Source organism: Anolis sagrei, chromosome 5 (genome assembly GCF_037176765.1).
Source record: "Anolis sagrei isolate rAnoSag1 chromosome 5, rAnoSag1.mat, whole genome shotgun sequence".
Lineage (NCBI taxonomy): Eukaryota > Metazoa > Chordata > Lepidosauria > Squamata > Dactyloidae > Anolis > Anolis sagrei.
In genome coordinates this window covers 14,405,366-14,425,255 of record NC_090025.1, presented here as the reverse complement: position 1 = coordinate 14,425,255, position 19,890 = coordinate 14,405,366, and the positions used below count along the sequence as shown (strand labels likewise).

The 19,890-nt window shown below is 43.3% G+C and overlaps 1 protein-coding gene across 2 annotated transcripts in view; it reads left to right on the top strand.

The window, feature by feature from the left end:
• CCNI (cyclin I) overlaps nt 1-19,890 on the top strand; it is an 87,446-nt gene that overhangs the window by 17,794 nt on the left and 49,762 nt on the right. The window contains exon 1 of one of the 2 annotated variants that reach the window (XM_060779365.2): nt 13,768-13,925. The exons of the other annotated variant lie outside the window; for it this stretch is intronic. The gene's annotated coding sequence lies outside the window, so the exon portion shown is untranslated. Of the gene's footprint in view, nt 1-13,767; nt 13,926-19,890 lie in introns of those variants that run through there. 2 annotated transcript variants of the gene reach the window in all.

Below are 19,890 nucleotides of genomic sequence, written 5' to 3'. Positions count from 1 at the left end.
CCTGTTACAACTTACTGTAACAATACTTGCAGAACCTTAGTGCACAGGAGATCTGCTATACATTAAAGTATTTGCTTTAACTATCATTACAGCTTTTTGGCCAAATTTCTTCTAGCTGGCAAGTAGCAAACCCAAGGGTATCAAACGATTATTTATATTTTTGGAAAAACAGAAGTAAAACCTTGCTTGTCTGTTGAGAGAGGAGGAATCTGTCGCCAGAGAAAGTTTGCATCTGTGTTTCCTTTTTGTTTACTACCAAATTTGGTTTTCTATTCTGCCCCAGTTTCACATTGACATAGTTTGTAGCCAAAGTTTAAAATATCGTGTGTCTGGAAAATGCTTCCTTCCTTTTACGTACAGTATGTTGCAAAAGAGTTTATGAAAGCCATCCATTCCTTGAGCTCCATTGCATTGCATGTTTAATGGCAAAGAGACTCATGTCATTTTAAGACCTTTTTAAAAGAATGGTGCAACTTTGGCCATAAAGTTAAAAGCAAACAACATTGTTTAAAGTGGAAACAAGCAGCCCACTGTCATTGGGCACAATATCATACTGTAAGACAATATTAAGTAAAGGTAAAGGTTTCCCCTTGGCATTAAGTCTAGTTGTGTCCAACTCTGGGGGGTGGTGCACATCTCCATTTCTAAGCCAAAGAGCCAGTGTTGTCCATAGACACCTACTAGGTCATGTGGCCAGCATGACTACGTGGAGTACCGTTACCTTCTTGCCGGAGCAGTGCCTATTGATCTACTCACATTTGCATGTGTCCAAACTTCTAGGTTGGTAGAAGCTGGGGCTAACAGCGAAGCTCACTCCCGCTCCCTGGATCCGATCCACCAACCTTTAGGTCAGCAAGTTCAACAGCTCTGAGGTTTAGCCTGCTGCGCTACAGGGGGCTCGAAGACAATATTAATAGTGTTAAAATTCCTAGAAAAAGAAGGAAAAATCTTCTGAAATGTTGGGAGGGGGCGTTTCAACTATTATTTGCTACCTTTAAAGACTGGAATGTCATTTAAAGACTAAGCAATGACTCTACACTGTAGAATTAATGCAGTTTGAAACCACTTTAAACGCAATGGCTTAATGATATGGAATACTGGAAGTTGTAGTTTAATAAGATCTTCTCTGCCAACTTCAATGACCCATGGGAGTTAAAGTGGTGCCAAACTGCATTAATATTACAGTGTAGGTGCACCCTAATAGGCTTATTTTCAGCATGGAGTTCTATGGATTATAGTTCACTTTTTTAATTATAAGGATTTCAGATATATATTTGTCCTGGGCCCGGTCCTGTTAAACATCTTTATTAATGACTTAGATGAAGGGTTAGAAGGCATGATCATCAAGTTTGCAGATGGGACCAAATTGGGAGGGAGAGCCAATACTGCAGAGGACAGGAGTAGAACTCAAAACGATCTTGACAGATTAGAGAGATGGGTCAAAACTAACAAAATGAAGTTCAACAGGGACAAATGCAAGATACTCCACTTTGGCAGGAAAAAAAATGAAATGCAAAGATACAGAATGGGAGATGCCTGGTGAAAAAGATCTTGGAGTCCTCATGGACAGGAAAGTGAACATGAGGCAACAACGTCATGTGGCAGCAAAAAAAAGTCAATGGGATGTTGGCCTGCATCAATAGAAGTCTAGTGTCTAGATCCAGCGAAGTCAGTGGACCGCAAGGTAAACATGAGCTAACAATGTCATGTGGCAACAAAAAAAGCCAATGGGATGTTGTCCTGCATCAATAGAAGTCTATTGTCGAGATCCAGGGAAGTCATGCTACCCCTCTATTTTACTTTGGTCAAACTACATCTGGACTCACACTGTGTCCAATTCTGGGCACCACAATTGAAGGGAGATGATGACAAGCTGAAATGTGTCCAAAGGAGGGTGACTAAAATGATCAAGGGTCTGGAGAACAAGCCCTATGAGGAGCGGCTTAAAGAGCTGGGCATGTTTAGCCTGCAGAAGAGAAGGCTGAGTGGAGTCATGATGAGGACAAGCTGGAATGTGTCCAAAGGAGGGTGACTAAAATGATCAAGGGTCTGGAGAACAAGCCCTATGAGGAGCGGCTTAAGGAGCTGGGCATGTTTAGCCTGAAGAAGAGAAGGCTGAGAGGAAATGTGATGATAGCCATGTATAAATATGTGAGGGGAAGTCATAGGGAGGAGGGAACATGCTTGTTTTCTGCTGCCCTGGAGACTAAGGCACGGAACAATGGCTTCCAACTATAGGAAAGGAGATTCCACCTGAACATGAGGAAGAACTTCCTGACTGTAAGAGCTGTACAGCAGTGGAACTCTCTGCCCCAGAATGTAGTGGAGGCTCCTTCTTTGGAAGCTTTTAAACAGAGGCTGGATGGCCATCTGTCAGGGGTGCTTTCAATGCAATATTCCTGCTTCTTGGCAGAATGGGGTTGGACTGGATGGCCCATGAGGTCTCTTCCAACTCTTTGATTCTATGATTCTGAGTGCTTTGCCTGTGGTTTCCGTTCTTCTTGGCAGAATGGGGTTGGACTAGATGGCCCACAAGGTCTCTTCCAACTCTTTGATTGTGTAGTTCTGCTTATGGTTCAAGATTCCCCTTCCTATTCACAGAAACTCATGTTCTTATTTTTAGATTTGCTTATTTTTTATAATATATGCATTTTTCACATTATCGCATGACAGAGTTTTTTTTTATATTTATTAATATCCCACCTTTCTTCCAAAACTGGAACTCAAAGCAGCTTGTGATTTGAAAGATGAGGTGTCGTCATGTGCATTTTTAGAGAGGGACATTTATTTTTAAATCTGGAGAAGAACAGAAAAAAGAATCTGGGGCTTGTGATTTTCGCCCATAAGTGGCAGGAAGCCATTTATGAATCTGTTGTTGAAGGCTTTCATGGCTAAAATCACTGGGTTGCTGTGCGTTTTCTGGGCTGAATGGCCATGTTCCAGAAGCATTCCCTCTGATGTTTCACCCACATTTATGGCAGACATCCTCAGAGGTTGTGAGGCCTGTTGGAAACTAGGCAAGTGATGTTTATATATCTGTGGAAGGTCCAGGGTGGGAGAAAGAACTCTTGTCTGTGGGAGTCACGTGTGAATGTTATAATTAAGCACCTTGCGTAGCATTTAATGGCTTTGTAGGTTCAAGGCCTGGCTGCTTGCTGCCTGGGGGATCCTTTGTTAGGAGATGTCAGCTGGCCCTGATTGTTTCTTGTCTGGAATTCCCTTTTTTCGGAGTGTTGTTTTATTTACTGTGCTGATTTTAGAGTTTTTAAGAAACTGGTAGCCAGAAGGCACTGCAGACTAATTCAACCAGAGGAGTCAGCCATAGCAGAGCACCTGATGAACCAACCTGGACACAGAATAGTATTTGAGAACACAGAAATGCTGGACCACTCCAACAACCAACATGTCAGACAACATAGACAAGCCATTGAAATCCACAAGCATGTGGACCAGTGGTTCTCAACCTTGCTAATGCCGTGACCCCTTAATGCAGTTCCCTATGTTGTGGTGACCCCCAACCATAATATTGTTTTCATTGCTACTTGATACCTGTCATTTTACTACTGTCATAAATCATAATGTAAATATCCGATATGCAGGCTGGATTTGCATTCACTGGACTAAATTCAGCAGAAATACTCAATATGCCCAATATGGCACACGGAACTCCCATGAACAACAGAAAACACTGGAAGGGTTTCGTGGGCATTGACCTTGAGTTTGGGAGTTGTAGTTCTCCTATATCCAGTGGAGTGCTGTAGATTCATGCAATGATGGATCTGGACCAAACTTGGCACAAATACTCAATATGCCCAAATGTGAACACCAGTGGAGCCTGGGGAAAATAGACCTTGACATTTGGGAGTTGTAGTTGTTGGGATTTATAGTTCACCTACAATCAAAGAGGATTCTGCACTCGACCACCAATGGAACTGGGTCAAACTTCCCACACATAATCCCAATGACCAACAGAAAATACTATGTTTTCTGATGGTCTTTGGTGACCCCTTTGACACACCCTCACGACCCCCTCAAGGGTCCTGACCCCCAGGTTGAGAAACACTGATGTGGACCATTTCAACAGAAGGGAGGAAACCATGAAAATGAACAAAATCTGGCTACCAGTATTTAAAAAAAAAATCTCTAAAATCAGAGAGTAAACAAAGGGGAACACTCAGAAAACGGGAATTCCGGACATGAAACAATCAGGACCAGCTAACACCTCCCAGCAAAAGATTCCCCAGACAGGAAGCAGCCAAGTCTTGAAGTTGCAAGGCCATTCAATGCTAAGCAAGGTGATTAATGGAACGGATGAGGATTTGAACGAGAGGACATAGTTTTTAATTTTTTATTAGTCATTGTTTTTATGTTTCTAAATGTATTGTAATGTTTCTTTTTTGCTTTTTATCAATGTATGTATATGGCATCGAATTGTGCCGACTTTGTATGCCGCCCTGAGTCGCCTTCAGGCTGATATGGGCAGGATAGAAATAGTGTAAATAAATAAAATAAAATAAATTACAACATTCACACTTGCCTCCAACAGATAAGAGTTCTTTCTCCCACCCTAGATATTATTCCACAGATATATAAACCCTACTTGCCTAGTTTCCAACAGACCTCACAACCTCTGAGGATGCCTGCCTTAGATGTGGGCGAAACGTCAGGAGAGAATGCTTCTGGAACATGGCCATACAGTCCGGAAAACTCACAGCAACCCATTTATGAATAATTCTTTGGATAATAAAGTACATTTTTAAAAAAATCAGTTAATGTGAAATCCTTACTCATTAATTTGGATCTCTGGACAAAGTAAGGGAAAGTATCTTATAGAAGTTCCACCTTGAGAAATGTGGCAAGGGGACTCTAGATTTTGGGTTTTCCAGCTGGGCTTCTGATGAGATGGAGTAAACATATTTGTCATGTGTGAGATGTTGCCAAAATATTTGAGAAGTGTTCTTTAGAGCATTGCCACCGCATGAGTCATTTGAACAAATAGGAAGAGCCTTCATTTGACATGCCAGCCTAAATTATTACTTCCTGTTCTGTGAACCTAAATGACATATTATTAGGATAGGGGCTGAATTTTCAGATTCCCAAGTGGCAAAATGACAGTTGTTTTCTTCAACTATGGCTTTTGCTGGCCACAGGCTGGAAGAGAAAAGCAGAAACTATATGTTTACAGCAAGCCTAGAACTAAATTCATTTGACACCACTTTAAGTGCCATGGGATTTTCAGTTTGATGAGGTTCTCCCCCTTTAAATGCATATACTCAGTTCACAAATGCATTCCAACTGCTTGCTAAGGATCATGCCCAAAGGTACATGTACAACGTAGAACTTATATAGTTTAACACCACTTGTTATAGACACAAACATCTAGTGGGCACCAAGTTACTTATACCTAAGAGCCTTGGAGTTGAACGTTGGTGTCCAAAGCTCAAAATCTATGAAATTACAAGTGAAATTTGGAAGCCAGTGTGATGTATTCATTCTCACATTGGACTGTGGCTCTACAGCAGTGGTCAAAGTGGTCCCTGGTCCAAGTGGTCCCGACTCCCTGGTCAAAATGGTTCCTGATCAAGGATTCTCTGGTCAAAGTGGTTCCTCTTCAAATGGTCCCTGGTCCAAGTGGTCCTGAATCCCTGGACAAGCGGTCCCTGTTCAATCATTCCCTAGTCAAGTTGTCACTGATCAAAGTGGTTCCTCTTCAGATGGTCCCTGGTCAAAGTGGTTCCTCTTCAAGTGGTCCCGACTATTTAAGATCTTTTGCTGTGTTTTTAGCTATGAAACAGGTTCAAGCTTCTTAAATTTCATTTACAGTAGTCCCTGTTTCATTTACAAGTGGTCCCTGTTCAAGCATTCTCTGGTCAAGTGGTCTCTGGTCAAAGTGGTCCCTGGCCCAAGTGGTCCCGACTCCCTGGTCCAAGTGGTCCCTGATCAAGCATTCCCTGGTCAAAGTGGTTCCTCTTCAAATGGTCCCTGGTCAAAGTGGTCCCTGGTCCAAGTGGTCCTGAATCCCTGGACAAGCGGTCCCTGTTCAATCATTCCCTGGTCAAGTGGTCACTGATCAAAGTGGTTCCTCTTCAAATGGTCCCTGGTCAAAGTGGTCCTCGTCCAAGTGGTCCCGACTCCCTGGTCAAACGGTCCCTGGTCAAGTGGTCTCTGGTTAAAGTGGTTCCTCTTCAAGTGGTCCCGACTCCCTGGTCAAGTGGTCCCTGTTTAAGCATTCCCTGGTCAAGTGGTCTCTGATCAAAGTGGTCCCTGGTCCAAGTGGTCCCGACTCCCTGGTCAAAGTGGTCCCTGGTCAAGTGGTCTCTGGTCCAAAAAAAAGGTTGGGTACCACTGGTTTAGCACAATGTATTCATTCTCATTCTCACATTGGACTTTGGCTCTACAGCAGTGGTTCTCAACCTCCCTAATGCCGCGACCCCTTAATACAGTTTCTCATGTTGTGGTGACCCCCCAACCATAACATTATTTCCGTTGCAACATCACAAGAACAATTTTGCTACTGTTGTGAATTGCAGTGTAAATATCAGATATGTGTGATGTATATTCATTCACTGGACCAAATTTGGCACAAATGCCCAATACACCCAAATTTGAATACTGGTGGGGTTGGGGGGATTGATGTTGTCATTTGGGAGTTGTAGTTGCTGGGATTTATAGTTCACCTACAATCAAAGAGCATTCTGAACTCCACCAACGATGGAATTGAACAAAACATGGCACACAGAAGTGCCGTGACCAACAGAAAATACAGGAAGGGTTTGGTGGGCATTGACCTTGAGTTTGGGAGTTGTAGTTCACCTACATCCAGAGAGCACTTTGGACTCAAACAATGATGGATCTGGACCAAACTTATTTATTTACTTATTTATTTACTGTATTTGTATACTGCCTTTCTCAGCCCGTAGGAGACTCAAGGCAATTAACAGGGTAAAATTAAATGCTTACAATATCATAAATACAATTAAAAACATAACATAATAAAAAATAAACATACCAATAAAATATAAATTCATAGTGTCTCTTTGTTAAAAACTTGGCACAAATGCACAATATGCTCAAATGTGAACACTGGTGGAGTTTGGGGGAAACAGACCCTGACATTTAGGAGTTGTAGTTGCTGGGATTTATAGTTCACCTACAATCACAGAGCATCCCGAACCCCACTAGTGATAGAACTGGGCCAAACTTCTCACACAGAACTCCCATGACCAACAGAAAATACTGTATTTTCCGATGGTCTTTGGCAACCCCTCTGACACCCCCTTGCGACCCCCCCCCCCCGGGGGGTCCCAACCCCCAGTTGAAAAACTCTGCTCTACAGGCCAGAGTTTGAGTCCCTGTTTAGCTATGTAAATCCATTGGGTGGCCTTGGGAAAGTCATATCCTCTCAGCCTCAGAGAAAAATGAATCTGCTCTGAACAAACCCTGCCAAGAAAACCCTACAATAGGTTGGTTCACTTTATGGTCACCATAAGCCAGAAATGACTTGAAAGCACACAACAAACACAACCATTTCTCAGCATGTTTTAACTTACAGGACTTTTGTAAGGAACTTTGAATATTTCCTTGAGAACCTTTGTGTTTAGACTTGGATCCCATCTCCAAGTATAAACAAATATTCACAATCCCAAATGTTGTCCTACCTGCTTCGTAAGTTGCTTCTCTTCTTTTCCTTTCAGTTCTTCATTCCTGCCAGGATTCAGTGTCTGCTGTCGTAGTACACTGTATAACAAAATAATTTTTCCCCTGGTTTGAAAGTGTTATTTCCTGTTTAATTCTGCAGTATTTGCTTGGAAAGCAGTTGTTAAGCTCCAGAAACGTTTGTTTTTGTGGCTGCCACAAACTAGGTTGAATTGGTTGAGACTTCATTGAAAAACTATAGCAAAATGTGCTGCAGGATGTCCCCCCAAAACAAAGTTTTTGTAGTTTAATAATCTTTGCCCATGTTTTCATGATAGAATCAACTAGGAAATGACTTTTATAACTCAGGAACCAAAATGGTATTAGGTTGTGTAATTGGACACTGAGTTAGCACCAGCCCAAAAGAAGAGCCAGATTTAGGTTGGCATATGTGTGAACTCCAAGGTGCCAGAATGCAATGGGATGAGGTGACACCAAACACCCCACCCTGCCAAACGCAATAGGAGATGGTTAGCAAATATTACATAAGCTTCTGTTGCTTCTTCTTCCTTGTGCAAGTTGCAAATATGTGGGTCACATATTAGGAGGAAGGGGTAAATCAATACGATTTTTTTTTTGTCGTGTCAGGAGCGACCTGAGAAACTGCAAGTCGCTTCTGGTGTGAGAGAATTGGCCGTCTGCAAGGATGTTGCCCAGGGGACGCCTGGATGATTTGATGTTTTATCATCCTTGTGGGAGGCTTCTCTCATGTCCCCGCATGAGGACCTGGAGCTGATAGAGGGAGCTCATCCACCTCTCCCCAGATTTGAACCTGGAACCTGTCTGTCTTCAGTCCTGCTGGCACAGGGGTTTAACCCACTGCATCCTGTTCACTAGAGATAATATCATACGAAAGCTGACTGGCACAACCTGGGGATCACAACCAGACACAGTGAAGACATCTGCCCTCGCTCTTTGTTACTCTGCTGCTGAGTACGCATGCCCAATGTGGAACATATCTCACCACGCTAAAACGGTGGATGTGACTCTAAATGAGACATGCCACGTTATCACAGGATGTCTACACCCAACACCACTAGCGAAATTGCTGTTGATTTACCAGCTGTGCTAAATCTCCGTCCCCCTTTTCCAAACTTAATTTGCAGGTGGAGGGTTGCCTTCAATCTGTGTTAGGCACTGGGATTGTGGTGCAGCTGGCTGAGTGTCAGCTGCATTAAGATCACTCTGACCAAAAGGTCATGAGTTCGAAGCCAGCCCGGGTTGGAGTGGGTTTCCAACCAATTGTGTGTAGCCTGTTGTCGACCTTTGCAACCCGAAAGACAGTTGCGTCTGTCAAGTAGAAAAACTAGGTACCACCTTAAAGTGTGGGGAGGCTAAATTAACTGATTTATGAGGCCATAAAGAAGACTCCAGCAAAGCATTCCAGTGGGGAAGCATGCGGGGAATGCGGAAGTGCCTCATCAACGTCGCAGATGGATGATGAGAGCGACAGCTCCCCTGGTGGCCAGAAAAAGTTAAATAGCTTCTGTGTATGTCTGTATATGTTTGTATGTCAAAAATTGGCATTGAATATTTGCCATATATGAGTCCCCTGTGGGGTGAGGAGGGCGGTATATAAAAGCTGTAAATAAATAAATAAAATAAATAGGTAGGGTCTTTACTTTGGTTTTTAGTTCGAAAAATACGTTGACTTGTAATAAATGCTTGAAAAATTTTGGACTTGTAGTCGAATAAATCAAGTCTTTGAAACTCTGATACACTTCCACACGTACGCAGGGATAATCTTTCTAGATTATCTTATTCCTCCAAACTACAGCAGATCCACTAAACCATGGGAACCTTCCCAAGTGTTGACTTAACCAAATTCCCATTGATTCTGTGGGTCAGCTCGAGTTGGGACTAACAATTGTACGCAGTCCTTTGTGTATATTTATAGCATATGGAGATATATGGTAATTAGTTCCACTCTTTGGCCTGCTTGGCAAGGATCCACTGTGACTTTTGGGGATGCAGAACCACGACAGTCTTCCCTTCTAAGGGTTTGCCTGCATGCATATCCCCTCCTCATTCCCCTCCTCGAGGCTTTGCTTTCTTTTTATGCAGAGCTGAATCCTTCCTTCTCTCTTAGATTTGGCAGATGTTCAACTCAAAAGCTGGCGGTGCCTCCAAGATTAACCTTTATAAAGAGGGCTTGGCGTGATAACGTTTTTCTCCCTCTCTCTGTCTCCCCCTTTTCCTGCTCTCTCTCTCTCTCTGTTGGGAGCCTGGGACTGTTTTTGAAAGGCCCGCATAGAGCATCCCCCCCATGGCAGTTGTGGCGCCTTGTTCTTGCAGAGGCACATCTGCTCCTGCTGAACACCTGCTGAGGTCTTAAGTCTCTTTCCAGACAACCACCTGGACAACCCAGCCATTGCCAATGTACTGTACTATTGCTAGTACTAGTTAGGCTAATTTGTTATAGTAACTCTCAAGCAACCAGGGATAGATAGATAGATAGATAGATAGATAGATAGGTAGGTAGGTAGGTAGGTAGGTAGATAGATAGCTATGATACACACACACATTCTGAGCCCCCGGTGGCGCAGTGGGTTAAACCCTTGTGCCGGCCGGACTGAAGACCGACAGGTCGCAGGTTTGAATCCGGGGAGAGGCGGATGAGCTCCCTCTATCAGCTCCAGCTCCTCATGCGGGGACATGAGAGAAACCACCCACAAGGATGATAAAACATCAAAACATCTGGGTGTCCCCTGGGCAACGTCCTTGCAGATAGCCAATTCTCTCACACCAGAAGCAACTTGCAGTTTCTCAGGTTGCTCCTGACACGCCAAAAAAAAAAAAAACCCCACATTGCATCCCTCAGTGGCGCAGCGGGTTAAACCGCTGAGCTGCTAAACTTGCTAACCGAAAGGCTGCAGGTTTGAATTTGGGGAGTGGTGTTTTTTCGGGCTATACGGTCTAGAGGCATTCTCTCCTGATGTTTCGCCTGCATCTATGGCAAGCATCCTCAGAGGTAGTGAGGTCTGTTGGAAGTAGGAAAATGGGTTTATATATCTGTGGAATGACCAAGGTGAGACAAAGGGCTCTTGTCTGCTGGGGCTAGGTGTGAATGTTTCAACTGACCACCTTGATTAGCATATAATGGCCTGACAGTGTCTAGAGCAAACTTTTGTTGAGAGGTGATTAGAAGTCCTTGTTTGTTTCCTCTCTGTTGTTGTGCTGTTGTAATTTTAGAGTTTTTTAATACTGGTAGCCAGATTTTGTTCATTTTCACAGTCTCCTCCTTTCTGTTGGAATTGTCCACATGCTTCTTGTGGATTTCAGTGGCTTCTCTGTGTATTCTGACATGGTGGTTGTGAGAGTGGTCCAGCATTTCTGTGTTCTCAAATAATATGCTGTGTCCAGGTTGGTTCATCGTGTGCTCTGCTATGGCTGATTTCTCTGGTTGAAGTAGTCTGCAGTGTCCTTCATGTTTCTTGATTCGTGTTTGGGCAATGCTGCTGCGTTTGGTGGTCCCTATGTAGACGTGTCCACAGCTGCATGGTACACGGTAGACTCCTGCAGAAGTGAGAGGATCCCCCTTATCCTTTGCTAAACGTAGCATTTGTTGGATTTTCTTGGTGGGTCTGTAGATAGTTTGTATGTTGTGTTTCCTCATCAGCTTCCCTATGTGGCCAGTGGTTCCCTTGATGTATGGCAAGAACACTTTTCCTCTGGGTGGATCTTCGTCTTTATTCTCGTGGCTTGTTCTCGGTTTTGCAGCTCTTCTGATGTCTGAGGTGGAGTCTCCATTGGCCTGTAGAGCCCAGTTGAGGTGGTTCAGCTCCAGCAGACAAGAGTCCTTTGCCCCACCCTGGTCATTCCACAGATATATAAACCCTTTTTCCTAGTTCCAACAGACCTCACTACCTCTGAGGATGCTTGCCATAGATGCAGGCGAAACGTCAGGAGAGAATGCCTCTAGACTATGGCCATACAGCCCGGAAAACTCACAACAACCCAGTGATTCTGGCCGTGAAAGCCTTCGACAATACATTGTTCCGTATTCCATGTCTAATACTCATGAGATTGCCATAACTCAGCAGGTGATTTGAAGGCACATACATGTATAAGCTTGTGGGATGAACATTTGTGTTTTTACTGGTTTACAATGCTGAATATTACACATAGGTAAGTAAAGGTTGAAAGGCCCACTTATCTGAAATCACCCAAAAAAGATGTCCATGAGAAAGAGGGAAAATCCAAAATTGGGCAATGCAACTGGGAGAACTCAAAAGCTTGCACGTTGCGGTATTTTGGTTTATCCTAATGAACGAATTAGAGCGCCATTGTGGTGTCGTGGTTTGGATGATGAGTTGGGAGATCTGGCTTTGAATCTCTGCTCCTTCATGGGAATTTAATGGATGACTTTGAGCAAAGCCATACATTCTCACCCTTAAGGGAAGGCAGCAGCAAACCTGTTGTGGATGAAGCTTGCTGAGAAAAAGCTAGAGAGAGGGTTGTCAGAAGGCTTCGCCTACTGAAAGACATAATACGACGACAAAAGGAGGTTTGCAGGTTTAACTCTTGTGGTCTTGGTTGGTTGCCAATGTGATTGACATGTTTCTAGCAATCTCTGGTCCTCCAGCGAGACTATATGGGTTGTTGTAGGTTTTTTCGGGCTATATGGCCATGGTCTAGAGCAGTGGTTCTCAACCTTCCTAATGCCACGACCCCTTAATACAGTTTCTTATGTTGTGGTGACCCCCAACCATAAACATTATTTTTGTTGCTACTTCATAATTGTAATTTCGCTATTGTTATGAATCGTAATGTAAATATCTGATATGCAGGATGTATTTTCATTCACCGGACCAAATTTGGCACAAATACCCGATACGCCCAAATTTGAATACTGGTGGGGTTGGGGGGCAGTGATTTTGTCATTTGGGAGTTGTAGTTGCTGGAATGTATAGTTCACCTACAATCAAAGAGCATTCTTAACTCCCCCAATGATGGAATTGAACCAATCTTGGCACACTCCCATGACCAACAGAAAATACTGTAAGGGTTTGGTGGGCATTGACCTTGAGTTTTAGAGTTGTAGTTCTCCTACATCCAGAGACTCAAGCTAGGATGGATCTGGACCAAACTTGGCACGAATACTCAATATGCCCAAATGTGGACACTGGTGGAGTTTGGGGAAAATAACATTTTGGGGGGGGGGGGGGGTCGTTTCTTGGACTTACAGTTCACCTACAATCAAAGAACATTCTGAACCTCACCAACGATAGAATTGGGCCAAATTTCCCACACAGAACCCCCATGACCATGTGTTTTCTGATGGTCTTCGGTGACCCCTCTGACACCCCCTTGTGGACCCCCCCCCCCAGGGGTCCCCCAGGTTGGGAAACACTGGTTTAGGACTAAAGCCAGCACTTTGAATTGTGCTCGATAGCGGACTGACAGCCAGTGGAGCTGGCGCAACAAGAGGGATGTCCTCTCTCTGTACGCCACTCCGGTGAGCAGCCTTGGACTACTTGAAGCTTGTGAACAGTCTTCAAAGGCAGCCCAATGTAGAGTGCATTGCAGTAGTCTGAGATGTAACAAGAGTGTGGACTACCGTGGCCAAATCAGACTTAATTTGTCATTAAAACAATGAAAAATACAGTGTGGATTAAGTTTTAAAAATGAGATTAAAATGACTTGAATTTACATAACAACCTACCTCCCAATCCTTACCACTGCTATCATTTTGGAAGGTCATCAAAGGCATTCAGATTTGGTACCAATCCTATTCGATTGAGACCCCTGTTCTGTTTCTTTGATGGATTCATCTAATATGGTGCACATGTATGCTGGCTCACATTTACTCTGTTCACAATTAGCCTAGTGCTTAAAATGTACTCTAAAATACAAGCTTCCTCAAATTTCTATTCCTTGCACCACTTGCTTCTGACTGGTGTAAGTACCAACCCTGTTTGCATCACCCGAGGAAATGACCCAGCTGGAGGATGGTGATATGACACAGGGAAGATATCTTTAGTTTTCTCTTGTGAGTCACGTACTCTCTTGCTTTTGCCCGTGCTTGTATCATTGAAAGCCACTTCCTGTCCCCTTCTACACGGAAGCAAAATTGCCAGATCACGACTGGCTTGAAAAATGGTAAGAACATATACATCAGATCAGCAGAGGCAATAGAGAAGGATCATGGGCTCCCGGGCAAATAGCTCTGCATAGCAGAGTGCAAAGAGAATGGAAGAATGGGACAGAAGTTTAATAGAAGCAAAAAGGTGAGTGGCCACATGAATTTTAAGAAATACCTTCAACAGAATTTAAACTTCGCAACTCTGAAAGTTTTTGGGATGGATCATCACCTGTATATACTTGAGCATAAGTTTAAACATTTTAGCCAAAAAATGACCCAAAATATTGGGTTGACATTCATGCAATGTAAATGCTATATATTTTCTGAGTAGAGTGATGGAAACAGAGAGCTTTGTCCTTTCCTGGGAAAACATAAAAGAAGTTGTTCTGTCGCGCGCTGGGCTTGAAACGAATTGCTTTTAAAACAGGACGCGCAACTTTAGCCCAGCGGGAAATCAGGGGGCCTGAAGAGAAATTCATAAGGATTTTCACCGTAAACAGTCTCTCTAGAGGGCTTGTTAAATATAACAAAGTCTTTTATTGGTGAACAATCAACAGAAACTTCTTTTGTTTTCAAAAGGTTAAACAAATGCTTCCAGGCTTTGCGCAACTAGTGGTTTCTAACTGTTGCTTTGACTCTAAAGGAAAATCCCTTTACAAACTTCTCCCAGGCTAACTGTGAACCTAAACCTAACTGATGTGGATCCACTACCAGGCTGAACTGCGTCTCAAAACCGAGTGGACCTACCAGTAGGCCTGTAGTCACTTCAGCTGGAGTTCTTAGATGTTCAAAGCTGTTTTTCCCTCCAAAATTCCTCAGAGCTTTAGGGCTGTTTTCCCTGGGAATCTTTGGGAACCCTTTGCTCTTAAGCCTGTTCTCCCCCGGGAGGTCTTAAGGGTTGAAGCCTTTGTACAGGAGAAGTCTGTACACATCCTGTACATTGCTGAGACTGACTGAAAATGGCTCCCTTCCCTTCTCAATTGTCCTGAACAGGGGGCGGAACCAAACTTAACATTGATGGACAGGGGGCCTGCCCTATAACTGCAAACTTTAACAGGAAGCCACCCTTCTGCAGAATCCCAAGCCTTGGGCTTCAAGCAAACACTTAATACAAGGCAAATAAAGTGGGAGCTTCTGGTACAGCTGTACCAGCACAGAAGTACTGCACCACTTCTAACTGTTTTGAATCCCTGATGTGAAAATAGTGATAAATAGCAGCTGGATTGGCTGTCTCCCTTCATGGAATGACCCTAAACTTATCCACAGGTTATATTGAAATCCATAATTTTAGCCCCAGAACCTTTCTTTGACTTATATGTGAGGTTTATGTGCTACCCCTCTATTCTGCCTTGATTAGACCACACCTGGAGTATTGTGTCCAATTCTGGGCACCACAATTGAAGAGAGATATTGACAAACTGGAATGTGTCCAGAGAAAGAGGGCAACTAAAATGATCAAGGGTCTGGAGAACAAGCCCTATGAGGAGCGGCTTAAAGAGCCTCCACCAGACTCCAGGCCAGAGAGTTCCACTGCTGAACAGCTCTCATAGTCAGGAAGTTCTTCCTCATGTTCAGATGGACTCTCCTTTCTTGTAGTTTGAAGCCATTGTTCCGCATCCTAGTCTCCAGGGAAGCAGAAAACAAGCTTGCTCCCTCCTCCTTGTGGCTTCCTCTCACATATTTATACATGGCTATCATATCTTCTCTCAGCCTTCTCTTCTTCAGGCTAAACATGCCCAACTCCTTAAGCCACTCCTCATAGGGCTTGTTCTCCAGACCCTTGATCATTTTAGTCGCCCTCCTCTGGACACATTCCAGCTTGTCAATATCTCTCTTGAATTGTGGTGCCCAGAATTGGACACAATATTCCAGGTGTGGTCTAACCAAAGCTAAATAGAGGGGTAGCATTACTTCCCTAGATTTAGACAATAGGCTCCTATTGATGCAGGCCAAAGTCAGACATGACTAGACTTAATGTCAGTGGAAACCTTTACCTTTACCTATATGGTGGTGGAATGGAAAATCACTGGGATAAGCAATTGCTAATATACCAACAGTAAAACCTTGTATATAGGACAGCCTATATCTTCTGTAAAGGAAGCATTAATGAGTTCATTGGATCCTGCTGCAGCATAGAGAAAGCTGGGTAAGTGTGAGATCAAGGAAGTCAACCAAGGTTGTCTGTTTTATTGATATGAATTGTTTCTGGATGAGATGCAACATTCCCCTTCCCCATGAGTGTCACATAGATTTAAACATAAATTGCTCCATTAGACTTGAATGTTAATACTTTAAATTACAGCGCTGTCATTTTAATAAAAAGATTTCAGTTCACCAGTTGCTTCATGGTTAATTAATTGGTTGGAGTATGAACTTAAATGTGAATGTGTATGTGACCTCATATCACCATCAAGGAAAGACGTTTTATTTAAATGTGCAAAAATCTTTAAGTGAGATGGGTGTGATGTACTTTTAATTGTTTAGCTCAACGTTTCCCCTGGGGGTTGGGACCCCGGGGGGGGGGTCACGAGGGGGGTATTAGAGGGGTCGCAAAGACCATCAGAAAACACAGTATTTTCTGTTGGTCATGGCAGTTCTCTGTTGGCCCAATAGTGTCATTGATTACTGCAACGCACTCCCGATTAGATTACTGCAACGCACTCTACGTGGGGTTGCCCTTGAAGACTGTTCGGAAACTCCAACTAGTCCAGCGGGAGGCAGCCAGACTGCTCACCGGAGCATCATACAGGGAGCATACCACCCCCCTGTTGTGTCAGCTCCACTGGCTGCCGATCCAATTCCGAGCACAATTCAAAGTGCTGGTTTTGACCTACAAAACCCTATACGGTTCCGGCCCAGCCAGTGTATCTGTCCGAACGGATTTCCCTCTACGTCCCACCTCGGAGTCTAAGATCTGGGGAGGCCCTGCTCTCGATCCCGCCTCTATCACAAGTGAGATTGGCGGGGACAAGGAGCAGGGCCTTCTCAGTGGCTGCCCCTCATCTGTGGAATTCATTCCCCGGGGAAATTAGATCAGCGACATCCCTCCTTTCCTTTAGGAAAAAATTGAAAACTTGGATTTGGGACCAGGCATTTGGACATTCTGGCAGCTAAAGAAAGACTTGACGATGGACAGGAACTGACAAAACGGAACTCTGAACGCTGAACATGAGATTAGTTTTACTGATTGTGTTATGTACTGATTATTTTAATTCGCTAACTGTTTTAACTGCTGTTTTGTATGTATGTATATCTTGTGTAGGCATCGAATCCTGCCTTTTTTTGTAAGCTGCTCTGAGTCCCGTTCCCCCCCCCCCCGGGGGGGGGGGGGGTTTGAGAAGGGTGGGGTAGAAGTAACAGAAATAAATAATAATAAATAAATAGGGCTCAGAATGTCTTTGATTGTAGGTGAACTATAAATCCCAGCAACTATAACACCCAAATGTCAAGGTTTATTTCCCCCAAACTCCACCAGTATTCACATTTTGGCATATTGAGTATTCGTGCCAAGTTTGGCCCACATCCATCATTATTTGAGTTCACAGTGCTCTCTGGATGTAGGTGAACTACAACTCCAAAACACAAGGTCAGTGCCCACCAAACTCTTCCAGTATTTTCTCTTATTCATGGGAGTTCTGTGTGCCAAGTTTGGTTCAATTCCATCGTTGGTGGAGTTCAGAATGCTCTTTGATTCTAGGTGAACTATAAATCTCAGCAACTCCAACTCCTAAATGACAAAATCAACCCCCAACCCCAACCCCACCAGTATTCAAATTTGGGCATATCAGGTATTTGGTCCAGTGAATGAAAATACATCCTGCATATTAGATATTTACATTACGATTCATAACAGGAGCAAAATGACAATTATGAAGTAGCAACGAAAATAATGTTATAGTTGGACGTCACCACAGCATGAGGAACTGTGTTAAGTGGTTGCGGCACTGGTTTAGGTGGAATCACTTTTCTTTCAGTTTGAATCCTTTGGTTTGTGCTGAAGTCACCTCCAGTTGGGTGCCTGTCCTAGTGTCATTTGGGTTTTTATAGCTTGTCGTTTTGGTCAAAGTCTAAAAGAATCAATCCGGTAATTCTGGCTGAACAAGAGCAAAGCTGTGCCAAGATTTTATTATTTTTTATGATGTGAAATAAACAGAAATGGTTTGGAAAGCACCATAAGTTTCCAACAGAATCAGAACTGGGCCAATAAGTCCTTCCCCTTTTTGTAAAACCGGAGCAAGGAATCAACTTGGTTCTCGTTTTCAGTTTTGCTCCGACAGTCTCAAGTTTGCATGAACCAGCTTCAGTTTAGATAAGTTACTTTTTTGGGATAACAGGATTCCTTCAGCCAACATGGCCATTGTAAAACTCTGTATAGCTACAACATGTAGTGGATAGCTGCTTAGAAACGAATATTCAGCAGCATGCTAAACGCACCCAATCATTAGAAACAAATAATTAAAAATGTATTTTGAAGTGTCTGAAGATACGAGTAACCCAGGTTTTTTTTCCGTGTAAGGAGCAACTTGAGAAACGGTAAGTTGCTTTTCGTGTTTGAGAATTGGCCGTCTGCAGTGACATTGCCCAGGGGATGCCTGGATGTTTTACCATCCTTTTGAGAGGCTTTTCTCATGTCCCCACCTGATAAGCTAGAGCTGACACACAGGAGCTCATCCCACTCTCCGGATTCAAACTGCTGATCTTTTGGTCAGCAGTCCTGTCGGCACCAGGGTTTAACCCATTGTGCCACTGGCGGCTCCTAGTTACAGCATATTCTGTCTATATATAGATACAAGGGATCCGATATAGGTTATCCTATTATTAGGTACTAGCCGTCCCCTGCCATGCGCTGCTGTGGCCCAGTTTAGTGATCTGGAAAATAAAGTAATGCGAAAGTGTTGGTTTCTAATGTATGTAATTTCTTTCTGCTTGTGGGTAAACAGTTTTTCTGCTGTTTCTTTGTGAGTGTTGATGTAGAGATTGTCTGGTTTGCCTATTCTGGAACATGCAACATATAATGGTCCTTCTTTAGGGGTCCCTTTCAAATCTATGGTACTATATCTGTGTGTGTGTGTGTGTGAAAATCATGTATATCAATCTATATCTATGGCTGGATGGCTCTTTGTCAGGAGGGCTTTGATTACCTTTTCTTGCCCTGGTGAAGGGAGTTGGACTGAGTGGCCTTAAGTATTTTCTGTTGGTCATGGGGGTTCTGTGTGGGAAGTTCTGTCATTCGTGAGGTTCAGAATGCTCTTTGATTGTAGGTGAACTATAAATCCCAGTAATGACAACTCCAAAATGTCATGATCTTTTTGCCCCAAACTCCATATGTGTGCATATTTGGGCATATGGAGTATTCGTGCCAAGTTTGGTGTATCTAGATCCCTCATTGTCCACATTGCTCTCTGGATGGAGGTGAACTACAACTCCCAAACTCAAGGTCAATGCCCACCAAACCCTTCTAGTGTTTTCTGTTGGTCATAGGAGTTCTGTGTGCCAAGTTTGGTTCAATTCCATCATTGGTGGAGTTCAGAATGCTCTTTGATTGTAGGTGAACTATAAATCCCAGCAACTACAACTCCCAAATGACAAAAATCATAATTTTTGAGTGGTGGTCACTCCTTGGGTTAGTAGGTGTCTTGTGGCCAAATTTGGCGGCAATTCGTCCAGCGGAATTTGAGTCATGACGTCACTCAAAACGAACAGATCATTTATATATATATATATGTATATATATATATAGAGAGAGAGAGAGAGAGAGAGACTTAAGGCCCTGTTTACTTAAAACTGATAGTATACCCGAATCTTGTAAAAAATGTCTTCATCTGTGATGTCATGTTGTCCTTGACTCATAGTCACCCCATGAATTCCCCATGAATTTTGTAAGGTTTGCTTCGACAAGGAATACACAGGTAGGATCTATGCTGCCATATAAATATTGGGATGATCTGTTTTGAACTGGATTATATAGCAGTGTAGACTCATGTCTGTGTTTTAGATGGATTAGGGATCAGCTGGTTTTCCCTGTAGTAGGCAGTAAGAGCACCTAGAGCTTCGGAGAGCTTCTGTTCAACCATCTTAAAGCTCCCTGCTTGAGCGGTAATGGCACGATC